We start from the raw sequence: 20,980 nt of genomic DNA on the forward strand, positions 1-20,980 counted from the left end.
CAAAGCAGTGAGTAAGCAAATCCGTCAGTATAATGAGTAACACTTGTAGCCTCTCTTCCTGCCTGTCTGCATTTGTGTGTGTGACCCAAGTAACGCAGACACTGGTATCCTTTTTTTCTCATGAAGAGTGCCTTACTGGCTCTTTTTTTACTGTTTTGCTAGAACAGGGAAAGAAGACAAGGAATAAAAGTGGATTTGAGAACATTATAATAATTCTGTGCATAAAAGAGAAAATACATGACAACAATTGCCTAACTCAGAGGTGGGATTCACCCCCCTGGGGGTGTGGAGGTACATCCAGGTGGCCATGGAGGGGTCTGGACCTAGTTTCACCCCAGCTGCATTTCCCACTCCCAGCACTGCACCTGCTCCCATCACCAGCTTTGGCATGTCTCCACTCCCAGCCCTGCCCGCTGCTGGAGCTGTGGCCCCTTTCTAAGCCCAAGACTGAGGCTGGGATCAGGTGGGCTGCAGAGTGGTACCTGTCCATTCAGGAATAACAGCCCATCACTGCAAGCAAAACAGGGAACTAATATTGTGCTCAAAATTAGAACCTCACAATTGCATTTAAAGTTAAAATGAAGAGCTGACTTCCTTCTCAGGTAGTTTCTTACAGATATATACCACGCAGGGTATATGTATTATAAGACCACCACTTATAATACATAATATATACTACTATATCATGGTTAACAGCCAAATAAACATTGCACTTTGATGATTTTAACCACCATCTGCTCCCTAATCCACTTCCACTGGGATAACATTCACCTTTCTTTTGTACAGCAACTGAGATCTAGGAAAGAAAATCTGTGTATAAGAAATTCATGTTGTTAATTAAATATAGACACTAAATATTGTTAAATCACTGAGAAGCTTCAGACACTGTTAAAAAATATCAAATCTGCCACAAAGATTTCCTTTCCCTTATCTCCTTAAATGTATAATAACCCCATCTCCATTTACACTTTATAACACCCTACTCCATTATGTTTTTATTTTTAAATGCACAGACAGTGGCTGCCCTTAGAAAGTTGTTTTCAAAGTATAGAGAAGAAATTGTGGTATCTCGCTGTGAGGTGACTGTTGATAAGCTTGTTAGGGGAGATCATAGTGCAAACACAGACACATACCTATTAGGGCTATATGTAATATTAGCAAACATTTAACAACCTAGCAATAAGAGGATGGATTTAGCATGAACTGGTAAAAGTTTTATGATTTCACAAAACAAAAAATGAGAGAAGAAAAAACTATTTCCCCCCTCCATGGCGAGCAGTTTTGAATTCAATTGATTGCTTTTGAATTTCCAAATTTGAAATTCTGCTCTGTTTCACTGATCACTTTTTACACCAAAAGATAAGTATCTGCTTGCAGTGTAATTGTGTAATTGTACTGGCTGTCTTATGAAATGTTGCTGTATTTGGTAACAGATACAAGATTTTTGTATTGTTTCTTTATTAAAATAAAAGTATTAATCACAAAAGATACAAATATTTGAATGAACCACAACAAGATATGTTTGGTATAATTTTCTTATAAAACAAAATTTCTGGACTACAAAAATGGATGGCTTGGAACAAAATTGCAAAATTTTAAATACATTTTCATGAAGTATACTGTTGTTTATTTTTGGCAATTCTTCAGTACACTGAATGTATATGTAAAGTGAAAGATATGCAGCACAGACAAATTCATATGTACATACACAACAGTTCCCATTTCTTGTTTCCCACAATTCCCCCTCCTCCCCCATAGAGCATTCTTACCTCATTCTTACTGAGTTGGTTGGCTAGCGTTTCTAATTACATGAGTCAGGCACTCCTGATACTCCCCTGCCCTCCCACTTGTATATTAATCGTTTCCAGATTCATGGACTACAGAAATATACAGCATATGAGAACTCAGAGGTGGTGTCATGAAAAAACTAAATTTTAAAGCTGGTAATAAAATCTTTAATTTGTCCTTTGAAACCAAGACCTGGATAATCTGCTATCTCTGGCCATTATCTATAGAGTGCAAAAAATTAATACACAATTTTTACAATTAATTTTTAAAATTAATACAAAGTTAATACACTTAATCTGTTTAATAATTTAAATTAATATTTCCTTTCTTATTGGTTAAATTAAACCATTCTTCCTAGCTGCAGTGTTAGCAAAATGGCTCTGATGTAGTTATGTAATTAATGGCAAGTTTCTATTAGCAACTGGTGGTCTGTAGAAAGGTTTGCTTGAGCCAGGTGGGCCATAGGCCAAAACATTTGAGAATCACTGCTCATAGCTAAAGCCTGCCAGCTGATTTCAAATGCCACAGCGCTGTGTAATCAGGACCCAAAACATGCAGATCTCAACCACTACCTGCAATTGTTCTTGCAAGTGATCTAAGAGAGCAAATGTAATGTGCTCCTTGTGGCTGGTACCCCTAGTAATCAGACAGGTATATTCAGCCCCAATTTGTTCTCACTTCTTGGATTTACACTGGTGTAACCGAAACCAGGATTTATTTGTAATTCACTAGCTGTGTCTTTCCAGTGACGGTTATGCTTCATCCCCTGTGGATCATGTTGCAGTCTTCCATTACAGAGATTAAAGTCTTAGATAATTGTTATAAGAACTGCATAAATGATTACAGTAGGGTAATACAAAGGGAGAAAATAACTCCAGCCCCCAGCACTATATAGGAAACAGGAAGCAATCAAGGAACCAAAACCAGCTCATATTGCCTAACTCTCACCGTTGGTAACAGTATTTATGTTTACATAAACCCTAATGATTGCTAGTGCAGCTTCCTATAAACAAAATACTTAAGTACTAACTGCTTTAGCACTGAGATTCAACAAATTAAAGAGAGTATGGCCTTGAGTTGGCGCAGCACTTGGTTCTCAGGCTTATTATCTAGGAGTGAAGCAAGACAGTTTAAGCAAATTTGATGAATGTTATCTTAAGCAAAATGTGTTACGTTACCAACTGAGACCCTGTCCGAGTGTTTTAGAACATGGGTGCTATGGTGCCCAGGGTCTTTTACTGTCTGCAGTTCTTATCCTGACTGTGGGAATGGAGTTATGCTGTTTAGAGGCCTACTAGCACTTTTAGGGCTGCCTCAGTTTACCCTACAGAATGTTTTGCACTATTATTGCAAACTCACATGACTTCAAATGTGTTGTCTATAGTCTAGAAGAAATATTGAGAAAATAATTTGCCTGGGGAAAGATCATGTTAAATTGGATTGCTTGTTTATCAGTAGTCCCTCTTTTACAAACAGGACTAAAGATGAGCTAGTGATAGAAAATTAAATAAAGTAAAATTCCTCCTGTGACTCTTCTTTTTCTTAACCAAGCTGTCCTTTCTTTGTTGCTTTTGCCAATACAAATCTTTTCCACAGTCGTTAGTATCTAATTGCAACAACAGTAATACCACAGCAGGCCATCTAGCAAAGCTTTACAGACGTTAAACAATATTTAATGTTGCATGATCAGCACCAAGATGACAGTGTACTTCAGTCCTGACCAAAAACCTTGCCTGCTTCAGTCCTAGGTGTTAACAGATAAGAGACTGTCTATTACACCAAACTCAGTTCTAAGTTTTATGTTGTTATAATCATTACATTGATTTTGTCTATGATACAAGCCAGATATCAATCAATTCCCATCCGTGGTTAAATGCTGTTTCATTAAATGACCAAACCAACATTTTAGAATGTTTTGATTAAAAAGTAGTTAAACCTCAGCTTTTGGGTTCTGACCTAAATCAGTACAGAAAGGAAAAATATACATTTAGAAAGACTGTACTTGCATGGTTTCCAACCTTACCATAAGCAGAAGAAGTACAAGAAATGGCATGGAGTGAAAAAAACAAAACAAGAGAAATCTCTTCTCAAGAGATCTCCATACTAGTTTTGAAGTATTGGTATATTTAAAACATTCAGGTAAACATCTAAATAAAACTAGAGAAATACAATCTCGATGGGGCTACTATAAGGTGGTTGCATAACTGGTTGGATAACCATTATCAGAGAGTAGTTATTAGTGGTTCACAGTCATATTGGAGGGGCACGACAAGTGGGGTTCTGCAAGTATCAGTTTTAGGACTGGTTTTGTTTAATATCTTCATCAGTGATTTAGATAATGCCATAGGGAGTATGCTTATACAGTTTGTGGATGATACCTAACTGGGCTGTGTGTGTGCAAGTGCTTTGGAGTATAGGGTTATAATTGAACGTGATCTGGACAAACTGAAGAAATGGTGTGAAGTAAATAGGATAAAGTTCAATAAGGGCAAATGCAAATTACTTCACTTGGAGAAGAATAATAAATTTCACACATACAAAATGGGAAGTGACTGTCTAGGAAGGAGTTTCCTGCAGAAAGGGACCTAGGGGTTATAGTGGAACATAAACTAAATATGAGTCAACTCTATGACACTGTTGCAAAAAAAAAACCCCCACAAACATCATTCTGGGATGCATTAACAGGAGTGTTGTGAGCAAGACATGAGAAGTTATTCTTTCATTCTATCTTGTGCTGATTAGGCCTCAACTAGAGTATCATGTCAAGTTCTGGACGCCACATTTCAGGAAAGGTGGAAAAACTGGAGAAGGTCTAGAGACAAGCATCAAAAACTAGTTAAAGTCTAGAAAATATGACCTATGAGGGAAGACTGAGAGAACTGGGTTTGTTTAAATTGGAAGAGAGAAGACTGAGAGGGGTCAGGATAACAACTTTCAAGTACCTAAAAGATTGTTATAAGAAGGAGGGTGAAAAATTAGTATCCTTCACCTCTGATGATAGGACAAGAAGCAATGGGCTTACACTGCAGTAAGGGAGGTTTAGGTTGGACATTAAGAAAAACTTCCAGGCTGTCAGGGTGGTTAAGCAGTGAAATAAATTGCCTAGGGAGGATGTGAAATCTCTGTCAGAGATATTTAAGAGCAGGTCAGTCAAACACCTGTCAGGGATGATCTAGATGGTGCTTGGGCCTGTTATATGTACAGGAGGCTAGACTTGATGATCTCTCAAGGTCCCTTCCAATTCTAGAATTCTATGAGTCTATGATTCTCTGTCGCTGCTCCTAACCGCTGGTTATTTTGCTTGTGGCCACAGCTCAGGGCTGCTTCTAGTGGCACTCCAAGTGCTGCCTGCTGTGGCTTTGGCCATGATCAGAATAACCAGCCTGGCTCCATGTCAGTGGCCAATTTGCACCTGCCACACCACATTCTGGTCCTGGACCCTGCTGCTCCACCTATTTTGAATTCACATGGTGACCAAGCCATGCTATAAGTATGACAGTGAACAGCTCCTCCAGAAAGGTGTGTGTGTGTGTGACATCTAGGGCAGGAGGTGCAATTGGAGGAAGAGTGGTGGGGCAAAGGAGAGTTCAGGGGGTCAGGCAGTGGTAGGGGCTAAGGGTAGCAGGGTGCCTGGATCCTGTTGTGGTTGGGCTGAGCAGCTGCATGGGGAATGGCGGAGCAAATGCCTGCTGCGAACTTCTAAGAGGATAGGACAGGGGTTGCCCACTGATCGGGGTCACCAATGGTGATTCCAGGGCAAGCTATGGGGGCCCTTGCTCTGCACTCATGGAAGAGACCCAGTCTCAGGTGGAAGGGGTGGGGCTGAGGACAGCTGACCCTCAGTGCTGCTTGGACCGCAGGGCCCCAGTGCTGCCTTCAGCACATCATGCAGCACCTCCACTTTCCCAGGCAGTCCTGAAAGCCACTTGGAGTGCTCTGGTGGCAATTTAAAGGGTTCGGGGCTCTGGGCCTCTTTAAATCACCAGGCCCCGGGGCAGTTGCCCCTTTCTCTCCCGCCCCCATCATCTGGCCTGACTCTTACGTTGTGTCCAGGGTGGCAAACTGGCTTGAATGGCCTCTGTTTAAGTACAAGTACTATTTTAGATAAAACATTTTAAAAAATAATAAAGCATATTGTGCACAAACCTAATTCTTCTCTATGATGTATCATTCCCTGCATCAGCGAGACCCAGTTCCTTCAGCCTCCTCCACAGAACCCTGTCTGCCCAGATACCTGTTCATAAGTGAACTCACTCTTCTCCTCAGAGAGGCTTTTTAACTCTTCGGATATGTCTGCATGGCACCTGAAGCAGTGAGCATAGCATGCGTTGGCATGGGTAACAATAGCAGAGAAGACATGGGCTTCACATTCTCATTTGCTGTGCTGTGGCCCTTTGATCTATAGTTTCAGTCTGACATAACAAGGTTTGGTGCATATTGGAGACAAGATGCAGGATATCGGAAGCTAACAGCTATTTGACTTTCTAGCGTGTACATAAGTTTCAGAGGGGTGACCATGTTAGTCTGTAACTGGAAAAAAAACTTAAAAATCAGCGACTAGTCCTGCAGCAGTTTAGGGTGTATCTAGACAGCACCCTTCTGTTGGAGGAATAAGCAACACAATTTGTTCTATGCAAATTGCGTAGCTTATTCCGAATTTAAGTCAAAAGAGCTTATTTTGAAATTTGGTGCTGTGTAGACAGTGCCAAATTTCAAAATAAGGCACTATTCCAACAAATCACGTTACCGGTTACAGGGATGCTGAAATAGCATGCCCGCTATTTTGGGAAATAGCGGGCGCTTTTAAAGATGCAGTGTTGACATACCCTTGCAGTCTAGACGTACCCTTGCAGTCTAGACCTTAGGGTACGTCTAGACTACATGGTTCCGTTTCACGAGACATACCGGAGTGGTCGACAAAGGCTTCCCTTGTCGACTACGCTGCGTCTAGACTGCCAGATCAGCTGATTGTCGGCACTGTGCAGTGGCCATTTTTATTTTAATGAAGCGGGGATTATTTAAATCCCTGCTTCATTGACTATGCCGGGTAAACTAGTTTACATGGCTCTGTTGACGGAGCCATGTAGTCTAGACATACCCTTAGAGACTAACAAAAGACGTAGATGGTATCATGAGCTTTTGTGGGCAGAGATGGATGGAGTAGAGAGGTCCAGCTGGCAAATAAACAGCAGAGAAAGAGAGGGGATAGGCAGGGAAAGAGAAGGGGAAAAAATGGAGAAAAAATGTTGTCAATTAGAGTGTCCTGCTAAATGAGGCTTTGGAGTAGGCTATAAATATTCTAAGAACCCGGTGCTTAGCATTTTATGTCATTAGGATGTGGAAAGTAGTGGCCTACCTAGGTCTATTCAAGGTGTCAAACTTGTAAATGAAATCCAGTTTTGTAGATTCTCTCTCCAGAGGACTTTTGAAATTGCTTTGAAATAACATAGACATGTTTAGATCCATTAGTGAGTGTCTGGGCAAGTTGAAATGTTCCTCAACAGGTTTCTGTGCGTTACTATTTAGAATATCTGATTTCTGTCCATTAATCCTTTGACATAGAGACTGTCCAGTTCGGCTAATAGATATGGCAGAAGGGCATTGCTGGCACTTGATGGCATAGATCACATTGGTAGATGTGCAGTTATTTGAGCTGCTGGTATAGTGGCTTATGTGTTAGGTCCTGTGATGATGTTGCTAGTATAGATGTGTGGGCAGAGTTGGTACGGGAATTGATTGCAGGGATGGGTTCCTGGGTGAATATGATGGAGGTATGCTGTGTAGTTGCTGGAAAGAATTTGTTTGAGGTTAGGGGGTTGTCTGTAGGTGAGGATTGGCCTATCCCCCAAGGCCTGGGAGTGTGAGGGTTCATTTCCCAGGATAGGTTGTAGATTGTTAATAATGCATGTTGGGGGCTACAGGTGATGACCAGTGGTGTTTCTATCTTGAAGAAGATGATGCTTGGGTCCTCGTCTGACTCTGTCAATCTGTTTTTTCATTTCCTCAGGTAGGTCTTTTAGTTTTAAGAATGCTTGATATAGATCCTATAGGTATTTGTCTGTCTGTGGGACTGGAGCAAATTCGGTTGTATCTTTAGGCCTGGCTCTAAACAATTGACTGTGCAATGTACAGTCTAATAGCTGTAACTTGGATGGATGGAAGCTAGAGGCATGTAGGTAAGTAACAGTCAGTAGGTTTCCGGTATAAGGTGGTGGAAATGTGGCCATTGTGTAATTGAATTGTAGTATCAGGAAAGTGCATCTCTTGTGTGGACTGGTCCAGGCTGAGGTTGAGGGTGGGGTAGAAGTTGTTAACATCCCTGTGGAATTCTTCAAAGGTCTCCTTCTCATGGGTCCATATGATGAAAATGTCATCAGTGTAGTGTAAAGGTGCTAAGGGTCGAGAGCTGAGGAAACATTCAAGGTTAACCATAAAGATGTTGGCATATTGGGGGGCCAGGAGGGTGCCCATAGCTGTTCCGCTGACTTGAAGATATAAATTGCCCCCAAGTTGGAAATAGTTGTGGATGAGGACAAAGTCACAGAGCTCTGTAACCAGGTGTGCAGGGGCGTCATCAGTTTCCTGTACTGTTCCCATTAAATTCAAGGTTTATAGGTGTATAATAAACTAACCCTAATAACAATTACATCACTGCAGTCCTAGGAGGAAGTCTTCTTACTTAATGCAGAATAACCTCACTCATCTTATCACATACAGGCTGTGTCTACACTGGCCCCTTCTTCGGAATAGCCATGCTAATTTAGAACTTTGGAATAGGGAAATGTGCGGGGGATTTAAATAAACATGGCCACCGCTTTTTTTCCGGCTTGGGGAAAAGCCGGAAAAGAGCGTCCAGACTGGCGCGATCCTCCGGAATAAAGCCCTATTCCGGAGGATCTCTTATTCCTACTTGAAAGCCGGAAAAGAAAGTAGGAATAAGAGATCCTCAGGAATAGGGCTTTATTCCGGAGGATCGCGCCAGTCTGGACGCTCTTTTCCGGCTTTTCCCCAAGCCGGAAAAAAAGCGGTGGCCATGTTTATTTAAATCCCCCACGCATTTCCCTATTCCAAAGTTCTAAATTAGCATGGCTATTCCGAAGAAGGGGCCAGTGTAGACGTAGCCACAATGTTCAGAACATTATTTTGTATCAGTAGACATAGCTTAATACATAGAAATTCCTACTGCATTCATATAACCTTATTACATAGCCACTCCACTTCTGTTAGACCATGACTAGGAATTTCTTACTCAGCATTTGCTACACACATACAGTGACACAGCTATTCCTGGAGCAATTAAATACATTGGAAAATGTGTAATAATAGAAATGGAAAGAACTGATTGAAAAAACCACTGCCACTGATGTTACATGCAAGATTCTTGATGTGCAGAGGATGTGGTCTGAAAGAACAACAAGCAGTTTCCAAGAGCAAGACAGCATTGTTGTTTTTATGGGTCTAACATTACTCAGCAAGTCACATATACATGATTAAAATGATAGTATTATACTATATTTTTAGTCCTGTGGGGTGGGAGTAGTTTTAGTTTTTCCTTTCAGTTCCCTCTTCAAAAACCAAGGCAGCAGCACAATTCATTGCAATTACTGAAGAGCATCTACCAACATACTTTTTATACCAGATTTAAGTCAGATGTAATTTCTACCAAATCTATACCATTTACAGTAAACTTCCGATAATCCGGCACCTTTAGGACCCAGGAGGTGCCGGATTATCAGATTTGCCGGACTATCGGAAGGGGGGCTATGAGGGGTCTGGGGTGGGAGGGGATGCCACCCCAGATCCCTCATAGCCCCCTATTCCGATAGTCCGGCTCTGCCCCAGGCGACCCTGATTCAGCCGCTGCTGGTCAGTTTCAGCAGCGGCTGAATCGGGGACACCTGCAGCAGAGCAGCTGGAGTGCTGCCGGGTTGGTCCGGTGGCGTGACCCTTGGCGCGGCGAGACCAACCCAGCAGCATCCCAGCTGCTCTTGGGGACGCCTGGGGCAGAGCAGCTGGGGTGCTGCTGGGTTGGTCCCGCAGCGCCGCTCCTTGGCGCTACTGCACCAACCCCGCAGCCCCCCAGCTTCTCTGCCCCAGGTGTCCACAAGTCAGCTGCTGCTGATACTGATCAGCAGCTGACTCCAGGAAGCCCGAGGCAGAGCTGCTCTGCCCCGGGCTTCCTGGAGTCAGCCGCTGGTCAGTTTCAGCAGCGGCTGAATCGGGGACAGCTTAGGGTGCTGCCGGGTTGGGTCCCGCAGCCCCGAGGTGCAGCGCTACGGGACCAACCTGGCAGCACCTCAGCTGCTCTGCCCCCAGCTTCCCTGATTCAGCCGCTGGTCAGTTTTAGCAACGTCTGAATCGGGGAAACTGGGAGCAGAGCAGCTCCAATGATCTGGCTGCCCCGAGCACTTCCGGGTTCCTGATGGTGCCAGACCATCAGAAGTGCCGGACCATCGGAGTTTTACTGTAATTAGGTTTAAGGAATCTAAGTGAATTGGATCCTCCAAATAGTAAAATCACGGAAAAGGAAAAAAAAATACTTAGAGTTGCTTATGTTTGAAATACTGTTTTACAAATAGGCTAGGGATTGACTACAATGAATTTTTTCAAAGATAACTTTTCAAGTTTGGCAATTTAGAAAGAGAGAGAGAAACACGTAGAAAGTCAGATATATGAAGGTTTTCTGCATCAATTAAGAAAAAAATCATACCCAACAATTTGGACAGGTGACAGCCATTGTCTTATTTTACCTACAGGTTACAAAACAGGGGACTGCCTGTGTCAGGAGATTGGTAATTGGCTAAGAAACTTTTCATAAGCAAGAATCATCCCAGATGGATGGTGACTGAAAATTGCTATCATATGAGAATAGTTTGTTGACTTATGTGAAATAAAAAAAACTACTGTTGCATAAAATCATGCTATAGTTGAATTTGAACTTTGATTAATAATGATATTTGTGATTATCTCTTTCAGTCTAGGTGTTGGGCTATGTCTACACTGGTATCCTGGAAAAGCTCTGCTGCATCCAAAGAACGTGTCCACTTTTTCAGAACAGTTTCTGGAAAAGCGGACATGTTCTTTTGGCATCTCTGTATTCCTCATTGGATGAAGAATAAAGAATGCTCTGAAAGAGGAGGTTTTTCCGAAATTTGGCCCCATGTAGACAGGCCAAATTTTGAAAAAAGCCTCTTGCGGAAAAAAAGACACAAATTGCGTTTGCAATTTGCACATCTTTTACCGATATAACCCAGCAGTCTAGACATAGCTTAGGTGATCAAATCTTAGAATTTCTTCCACTTTGCACAATTGTTTTGCATCTTGTGAACAGGTCATCTTCCTCAGAAGCAATCAGCCATTTCTAGAGGCAGGATACTGAATTCCATGGGCCAATGGCCTAATCCAATATGATGAATTCTTCATTTCTAATTCTATTGTCATAATTAAACCCCCTCTCTCCTCAGATACACAAATGCTATAATGTTTTGGTCAATTACTTTAGGTTTTTTAAATTATGAAAATGGAAGAAAAAATACACATCTGCACTTATGTCAAAGAAACACCAAGCAAGAATTTGGTTCCTGATTAGCAGTTCTTAAGGGAGCTATCCTAACTGCCTTGACATGGGAACAGAAGCATAATTTATCAGGGCACAACTTTTAGTGCCATTGTTCAGCACATTTTTTAGGGTCATGACCTAAAATTGTCAGTGAGTGCATTATGGTGGCTGTGATTATGATCATGAAAGAACAAATTTGGCCCAGGGTGATGCATTGCTGAAGCTGCTTTTAACAGTTTTCAAATTGATGCTGTCCCTACAACAGCGTTGGTTAAATGCATGTCAGGTGGTGACTCTGCTGAAGCTAATGGATTTCCATCAGGGCATGCTTTGGTAACTGCTGTTGCCAGATTTGCCCATTACTTTGGGGTATGCTCATTTATTAGGGTTACACTTCTGTGGGGAGTGGGGTCAGTAATTCTGTCTGAGCGTATGGAGTTCTACTTCTCCCTCCTGCAAGTTCCCTTCCAACCCCAGGGCTGAGTTCTTCCCACTCTAGAATCAGATGAACTCATACACACATGTTAACAAAGCATGTGTAGGAGGACTGGGTTAATCAGCAGTCCCAAGCCGGCCTTCATAAGTCCCTGGACTCAGTAGGCTGGGTGGAGCAGCACTTCTAAGCTGTCACGCTCTTATGTTCCCGGTTCAGCATGTCCCTTTCCCCACTTTCACAGTACAGGCAGTCCCAGGGTTACATGGATCCGACTTACATCGGATCCCTACTTACAAACGGGGTGAGGCAACCCCGCACTAGCTGCTTCCCCCCAGCAGACCAAGGAGACGCAAAGCTAGCGCCCCCCCAGCAGACCAGGGAGACGTGGAGCGGCTTTTCTCAGCAGACACCTCAGCTTGAGAATAAAGGACTGAGGAAAGTGAGGTGTGGGAGAATAAAACTGAGCTCTGGAGAAATGTTTGGCTAGAGTTTCCCCTACAATATGTACCAGTTCCGACTTACATACAAATTCAACTTAAGAACAAACCTACAGTCCCTATCTTGTACGGAACCCGGGGACTGCCTGTACAATTATTCTGGTAGTAACCCACATGATGAATATACCCCACAGCAGCGTTTCCCAAACTATGGGCTGTGGCCACAGGAAAAAATATACCAGGCCTCAGCGTGGTTGCCAGGGTGTTCCGGGCTCCTGGTATTCCCATGTGGCGCTGGGTCCCCCAAGCCCTCGGCCGGTCTGGGTGAAGTCTGCATCTGGATGTTCTGGCTCCTGGCAGAGGCATAGCTAGGGGAGGTCGGGGAAGAAGGAGGAGGGGAGAGCTTGCCACTGAAAGCAACACTGGATGGGGGCATCGGGGCAGGCCGGGGAGATTGGGGGGCAGCCGGTGGAAGCAGAGCTGGCTGGGGGAGGGGAGGAGGCTGGCAGGGAAGATTGGGAGGAGGAGTAGGGGAGAAGCGGTTGCTGGAAGCAGGGCTTGTCTGGAGCATCGGGGCTAGCCAGGAGAGATTGGGGAGCCGTTGGGGAAGCAGGGCTGCCAGGGGGCATGAGGTTGGAGGCAGGGAGTTTGCCGGGGAAGATGTGGGGGTGGAGGGAGGAGAAGCGGCCACCGGAAGCAGGGCTGGATGCGGACAGCAGGGTTGGCCAAGGGAGATTGAGAGGAGAAGCGGGAGAACTGGCTGTCTGGGAGGGGGTTGGAGGAAGTGGGGCTGGCCCGGGGATTCTATTGTACCCCCCCCCCCACATGCCCCCTCGAGTAGTTGCGAACTGCCTGGCTGATAGACACACTTATGCAGCCTGAGCACATTTACCAGCCAGGCAGTTCGAAACTACAAACTGATATAACTAGTAATAATAAAACTTACCTAATGAGAAGTTTGTTTGTATGTGTTTATATTTTTGGGCTGCAAAAAACAGTACTGAAAAAAAAAAGGGTTCCAACTAAAGTAGAAAGTTTGGGAAACCCTGCTCTAACCAGCTTTCTGTCTGTCTTACACTCCATTCATCCAATCCATATTCCTTAATTTGTTGGCAAGAATATTGTGGGTGACCAAATCAAAAGCTTTGCTAAAGCTGGCACTGGAGGCTTTGGGAGGACCAGAAACAACTTGTTTGAATATTCATCATTTGATTAATGAATATGCAAATATACACATGAATGTTACCAGTCCTCCAAAAGTTCGTGAATGGATTTACTGGTCCCTGTGTCAAAAAGTTTGGGAACCTCTGCCCCACAGGATTTTTGGGTGCAGCAGAGATCTTCTGCTTAGGTATGAGGACTGGTGATGCAAAGTGAATGGAGGAGCCAAAAGCACTCACAAAACAGGGAGAGAGAAGAACAAAAGCAACCAGCTTAACTCTGAAAGTTATTTATTTCCAATTATTTATTTATAACACTACAAGGGGAGCCAAATAAACAAAAGTTACAATATTTACATCTAACCTAAATTTGATTACAAAAGTCAAGTTTACCAAACTGAGACCGGTCACACAAGTCAGGTTCAGAAGGCGATTGCTAGAGAGAGAGAAAGAGAGAGCTGGCTCTCACCACTCCATGAGGATTGAATCACTCAGGATTCCCAGTTGGTAATGGTAGCTAAGAGTCCGCAGTGCTGGAGACACTATCAGTCAGGAGAAGACGAAGTCCCAATGGAACTGATGCAGATTTTGGATCCAAGCATCAGAACGTTTTACTTGAGCATAGAGTTTGTAGGGAAAGAACAATGGTTCAAGGGAGAACATTAGCTTTGTGTGTTTGTAAACCGATATACCAAAGTTGTTTTGTTCAAGTTAGACCAATGCTTTTTTGTGACGGTAATGCCCGGAACAGCATACCATCACCTATTTTTCCAGCCCACAGAAAACGAATGGTATTTCCCTCATGCGTACCATCACTTGTTTTCCTGGGGAGGCTTGGCTCCTGATGGAAGCCTGCTTGGGACATGTGGCAGGTTTTTTTTCTGGCTCCCAACGTGGTGCTGTGGCTCTTAAAGGGGCCGCAACCTCATTTCGGCCCCCAGCACTTTTTTTTCTCATCAGGTTTGCCCCAGAGTACCGGCACCTTATTTCTTACAAAACAAATTCTGGGTTACACAATAAGAACTGATCATTCCTGTCTGTGGGTGATGTTCCTTTGAGGGAGTTCATAATGCAGTTAGGCAACTTCAGTATTTTGGATACAAACAGAGGATTTGTTATTGGAATTGGTCTGATATCTGCCGAGCTGGGTGTGTGCAGGCATAGGTTCATTAACATCTGGAGCAGAAGTTCCCCGTCATGCCGTGCTTCTATGTTTTCCTGGTCCCAGAGTTCGGTGCAGTTCTTGCTTTGGAATCTCTGTTCTCCATTCTATATGCTATTGGAAATAATGCCTTCTTGTCCCATCTTTGATGCACATGAGGTTAGGGGAATTTCCTTAATCACCCTCATCCGGAGGGGTGTAGGCATGCCTTTCTCTGCCTTTTCATAAATCTTCTAATACTCTTAGGTTCAAGTAGAGGCTAGGGAGAGGGAGGCCTTTTGTGAGTCAGACATCCTGAACACTGCACCCCTGGCTCCCCAAGAACACAGAGCTGATTGGTAACACTGCTCTTAGAAGTAACATTGTTAAATTAAAAAATCATACACTGAAAAATAATGATCTAATCAGTGGAAGGCAAAGGGAAGAGGTGTACTCTAGAATATAAGCCATCGTAAGTCACTTTGCCCCAGTCAATTTTCTTTTTGTTGCCTGTTTTCCAAGTAGTGAAACTGGGATAATACTAACCCACTTTACAGAAAGGTGGTATATATATCTGCTAATACCTTAGGGCTGATCCTATTCCCTTATTACGTCATTTTGTCAAATCCACTAAGAAAATTCAGAAAGATCCGTGGGAAATAGTATATTTTGGAACCATTAGTGGACAGTCACAGAGAAAGTATTTTAAAAAATTATAAAAATAGAAGCAAATTATTCAAATGATATTAATCTCAACTAGTTTACTTTCCCCCATTTACCCTGAAGTAAATGGAGTTGATCCCACTGGCACCCTTGTTTTAAATCACAGAAAAACATTTGCCATTCTCTAGTCTTGTGGTTTTTATCGCATTTAATAACTGTGGTGGGTGGTCTTAGCATGTTTTCCTTCCTTTTGCTGTCATCTTAAATGAATGTTTAGAGGCTATTGTAAGTTTCATATTTTACACCATAAAGTAAAAGTTGTAAAGCATCAGCTAAGCACATTCATTTTGGATCATGGGAAGAAAAAGTAAAAAAAAAAAATGTTTTGGCACTGGAATCTTCAACCCTGACATATTTTGGGAAAACAATCAATCTTTCTCTCTAAATTACATTCCCTTCCTGAACTATGGTCATGACCTAATGTTACCTTGAATCATCATTACAGATGGGACTAAGTTAAAGTTGGGATCAGAATCCAGCTCCAGATGGTTTTTGTATATACTCCAGGAAAAGCTAGAGTTTGAGTCTTGAGTTTCAATTGTAGTTCCAAACTTCCTCCAAATTCTAGGATGTTTAGCTATATGGGAGGAAAAGAGGGCCCGTCTAAACTCAAAGGAGTGTAGAGTCTGGGTGATGGTAAACAACATCCAACTGCATTCTTTACGGAAAAATATAAGGAGCAGAGAATTTGAATTTCATGTATGTATTATATTTTCCCAGAATTCAGTCAAGTGATTAATTCATTTTTATCCATTGTATTGAGGTACATAACAGAGTTACTTATGTAGAGTGTAATACCTTTTGTGTTAAAAAAAAAAATCATCTCTCATTTTTAGAAACTCTAATGATGTTTTACTACCAGCTTCCTGAGCTCTCCAGCATGTCTTCTCCAAATTGAAGTCCCCCTTAACAACACAGTTTCTCTTTCTGAACATTACAGACAGTTGCTTAAGGAGTAACTTGTCCCATTTTCAAGTTAGAGTTGATGGTCTATTACAGACTCCAGATGGTATCATCTCCTGGACTTTATTAGTTAGGCATTCAGGATCCTGTGAGTCTGAGTTACTAACAATGATGAAATGAGTGATGGTATCTCTAATGCAGGCTGTCACTTCCACACATCTTTTACCTACACTGTCATCCCCATACAGATGTTAACATTCCAATCACACAAAGTGAGCAGCAGGTTTCTGTAATGCCAATTACAATTATTTCAAATTTTTCTCATCAATGAGAAATTCCTGTTTCCTTTACTTGTTATACTGACTCCAAGCATAGCTATATAAGCAAGTGGTTTTTTTTCTCGTCACAATCTTTGCCACCTTGGTTCTATTTATTTATGACATATTAAGTTTGAGCATGTAGTGTTGTACTACCTCTTATGCACCCTTCAAATTCTGCTCCAGTTAGTCTTCAGATGAGATTAGCCCCTTCCCCCATCAGATTCAGATCCCCGCTCCCTCTACAATGTGGGTCTTTGTAAGTTACTTGGAACAGAGATCAATTTCAACCTTTGCAACTCCACTGACTTTAATGGAGCCACATCAGGAATGAATTTGACACAGACATTTCCATTTGGGAACTGAGAGCAACACTGTTCCTCTTCAAGTCCTTCATCAAACCTTATTTTTTCCATCATCCATACACTAAACTGCAGCCTGATATGAGCTGGGCAGATGACTGCTGTTATCACTACTACTGTATGGCTTAGAATAGACTGCTTTCTTTTACTGATTTATACCCCTGTATCAACTCCCCCTCCTGCACCTGCTTGTTTATCTCATCCAGCTATGTCATGTCTTCTCTTTAGGAATCTATGTTTTTGGGAGAGAGATTGTTCATTATATGTCTGTACAGCACTAAGCAAAATAATAATAATAATAATAATAGTTATTATTTATTCACTGGTAAAAGTCATTGTTACTGTTTAATGAGCCCATAGCTTTACAAGATGAACCAAACATTTACATATGTGAAGAAACAACGATAAAACAAACATGTTTGTTTATCCAGCCTGGTATTTAAAAAAAAAAATAAACACAAACATGAACAATAATGTCTGATTATGTGAACACCAGGAGTGGTTGTTCCCCAAATGACCTCATTAAGTCATTAACTAGATATTGTGAAATGATGTTGAAAAGATTTGAAAAGACTGCATGGCTTCTCACTGCATTATTTAGTCTGTGAGTAAGTGCTGCTCTTAAGTATGTTTGTGTATCTCCCAGATTCCGTGTTTGACTTGCTGGCTGACCTACAAGACTACCTTAGGCTGTGCCTCCTCTACACACCCCTGGCAGCAACAGGTAGGCTACATGTAGCTACATGCCAAAGTGAACAACAGGCTGCATCTGTTCTGCAAGCTACTTTGTGTCAGTAAAAGACTCTGGTGGAGGGAGACTGTGGGAAAAGGCTTCAGCAGCTCCCTGCTACTTGATTCTTTCTTCTCTGCAGTGAAGAAAGGCTCTGGCAGAGGAAGGCAGCATCACCTGTTCCTGGGCCTTTTCCCACAGCAGGCGTCTTTTTGTTTTATGGGGAAAGTTTCAAGCAACTTGAAGCTGATGAAGCTCTTCCTCATTGCCTCCCTACTGCCAGAGTCTTTCCCAATGGGAGGGAAAGGCTCCAACCATGGGGAGGTAACAGAATATTAAACTGCTAAAAATAGCAATCTAGATGGGGAGGCACAGAGTGGGTAAGTGGACACTGTGTAGCTGTCTACTTGGGTGCATACCTACAACTTCCAGGCATGTCTCCTCTACTTGCCTAAGCCGTGCCGCAGTATCTCACATTAGTTGCTATTTTACCTGTGCAGAGGGGCTGCCTATGTAGGTAACTGTGCAGAAGCATGCTGTATGGAGGCACCCAGAGAGAGACAGATGCTAAAAGTGGTTGATCAGAGTATTTTTATTTAGCGTTTTTTAGAGAATGTTGAGTTTGGACTAGAAGCAGTGAGGATATTTACTAGTTATTTCTAAGGATGTTAAATATCAGTTAATTGAATAGTTGAGTAACCTCATGAATTCTTATTGGTTAGCCAACTATTCTATAGTCCCCAGGGGCAGGGCAGCAGCCAGTGTGCTCTAGCTTCACTCCTGAGAAGACCCCTGCCACTCTGCACTGCTGCCTCTGTATCAGAGACAGCAGCAAGGGGTGCCAGGTGGGAGCTGGTCCACAAGGGGAGCCAGTTTAAAAACCAGCTCCCTTTGTGGACCTGCTGACCTGTGCTGCTGCCTCTGATAAAGAGGCAGCAGTGTAGGGTGGCAGCAGCCCCTGCCTGAGCTCCCAGACCCGGCGCAAACCAGAACTGAACTGAGCTGGGCTGGGCTGGGCTGTCTGCCCACCCAGTTCCTAATACACTTTAAATGCAGAGCTGCAGTGGAGGTAGGTCCCAGATCTGTCTCAAGCCAGCACTGAGCTAGCCAGCCTGCTAAAAAAATTACTGGCACGTGGGGAGGTGGGGTAGAAATGCATGTAGTATATAGCATTCATCTGTAAGCTTTTGCTTATTGGTTAATCAGTTAATTTACTATACTTTTACATCCCTAGTTATTTCCCAGCTTATCCAGGTGTTCTGCCCACTGATTTGGAGACACAGACACAAGGTTGTGAGGGGGAGACCATTGCTGTGACTTAAGCCATATATGAAACAGACTGCTTGTGAAGTTGGTATTGCTCAATATGAGAAAGGATTGGCCCTGGGAAAACTGGGAGGGGAACAGGAAGTGAATAACTTGCTGAAGGTACACAAAGGCAGATAGCAAGAGGCCAGCTGGCATTGGAAGGTAAATAGCAACCAAGTGCATCCAACCAATGAGAGAGCTTGATCTGAGTGAAGCTGGGTACTAAAGTCATGTAACAAAGACAGCAGCTAGTGAATGTAAACTTTAAAAAAAAAGTGAATGGGAGTCTTGTAAAAATGGAAACTCTGAGCCTCCTAACAGATTCTAACAAGTGAGGAGAAACCGAAAGAAAGAACTGCTACAAGGAAGGGAGGCTGACAGGCCCCATCCATTCTGGTCTGAACGGTATGCATTCTCAGATGCATGGATGAAGAGCACAAGGATTATATAAGTATGTTCTTTTTAAATGCTTTTGGCCTAGGAAAAATGGAGCTAGAATAGGTGGGTGGCCCCAATAGGTGTGTGGCTTTCACTAGCATAGTGGAAGGACTGAGACCTCCAACCCCTTGGTAATGTAGGAGGGGAGGGAACAGGGTGCTGGTTGGGGGAGGAGTGGGAAGGAGTCACATGGGAGGTCATGTCTCCTTCTCTTTCGCTGGTGCACCTCCCCAGGCTGGGTGTGATGTACTAACACACCTAATGGTAATGAGACCAAGTACAGAGAAAGACAATGAGGGAGCTCTACATCCTTAGCTGAGAGCCAGATGGCTTTTAGCACAAGCTGCAGAGGCTCATGCACTAAGCTCCAGAGGTTCCAGGTTCAGTTCTGCCTGTCAGCGTTACACTGGTTTCTCCAGCATGTTCGGCTGCTCTTCCCTAGTTTGTAAGCCCAGGGCCACTCACAGATGCTTTCCAATGCAACACAGCAGCAGCAGCCTTGTAGAGTGCCTGGCCGTGATGGTAGCAGGCTGCATCCCGCCTGAGCTTGGCGTCCGGAACTAAGGGCACATCTATCAGATAAAGGCAGCAAGGGGGGGAGCAAGAGCTGGTGCTGGGATAGCTTATCGGATAGTCAACTGGTCCCTCAACTAGTCGCTTCCCCTCTGGCTGCCTCTATCTGATAGAGGCAGCTGGAGTGTGGGGAGCAGGAGCCAGTGCTGCGGGAAGCCCACTTAAAAGCAGCACCTTCTCCCTCGCACTGTTCCCTCAGCACTGTCTCCATGACGGGCAGAGGGGGTAGGTGGATTGGGCATGAGCCGGAAATCAGCTGATTCCCATCTCAAACCCAGTTCCAAATGCTGCATCTCTGCTTTTTAAATAAGCAGAAGCACAATGGGGAGGACCTGGCATGAGCTGGGCCAGCTGATTCCTGGCTGGTGCTGGGTCCCCCTGCTTCCCTCCAGCCTTTTTACATTTAAAATGTAAAATCAGCTTTCACTGGGCTCCCCATGGTGTGCTTCAGCCTTTTAAATGTATTAAGAACCTGATAGTTCTTCATACGTTTCAAAGGCAGAGGAGCAGTGGGGTTAGCTCACAATCTGGGAGCTAACCCTACTGCAGTTCCCCCGCTTATCGACTAATCGATTACTAAATTTAACATCCCTATCCAGAACAGCAACTGAGTGAGTCAGAGCATGCCCCTGCTCTGCCTCCCAGCTCCAGCAGCCAAATCTCCCTGCTCCCCTGCTCCGCCTCCCAGTCCTGGCAGAGTCCACTGGTATGCTCATAGTCGGCTTCTATCCCCCAAAGCTGGCCTGGGCAGGGAGTGATGGCAGCAGCCGTATTCTGGAGACAGAAGCCAACCCTGAACATGCCAGAGCGGGGGGAGGGAGAGGGGGCTCTGGGACACTCGGTTACTACCCACAGAATCTGAACCCAGTTGTGGGCGGGGGCGGGGGGAGTCTGCTGCTGCTGCTGTTGCAGCCAAGTGCTCTTCCTGGCTAGAAGAGGCTCTGGTTGTACCATCCTTCTCTTCTGGCTCTGGCCCTACCGTCCTCCTCTTCTCTTCTAGCTCTGGCCCCACCCCTTTCTCTCCCCAACTAGGCCAGGTGCTGGAGGCTCAGATGGTCCTTTGGAGGAGAGGGACCTGGCCCTTGGTGCACCTCCCATGAATCAC

The sequence above is a fragment of the Pelodiscus sinensis genome, chromosome 9 (assembly GCF_052426305.1).
Source record: "Pelodiscus sinensis isolate ZL-2025 chromosome 9, ASM5242630v1, whole genome shotgun sequence".
NCBI lineage: Eukaryota > Metazoa > Chordata > Testudines > Trionychidae > Pelodiscus > Pelodiscus sinensis.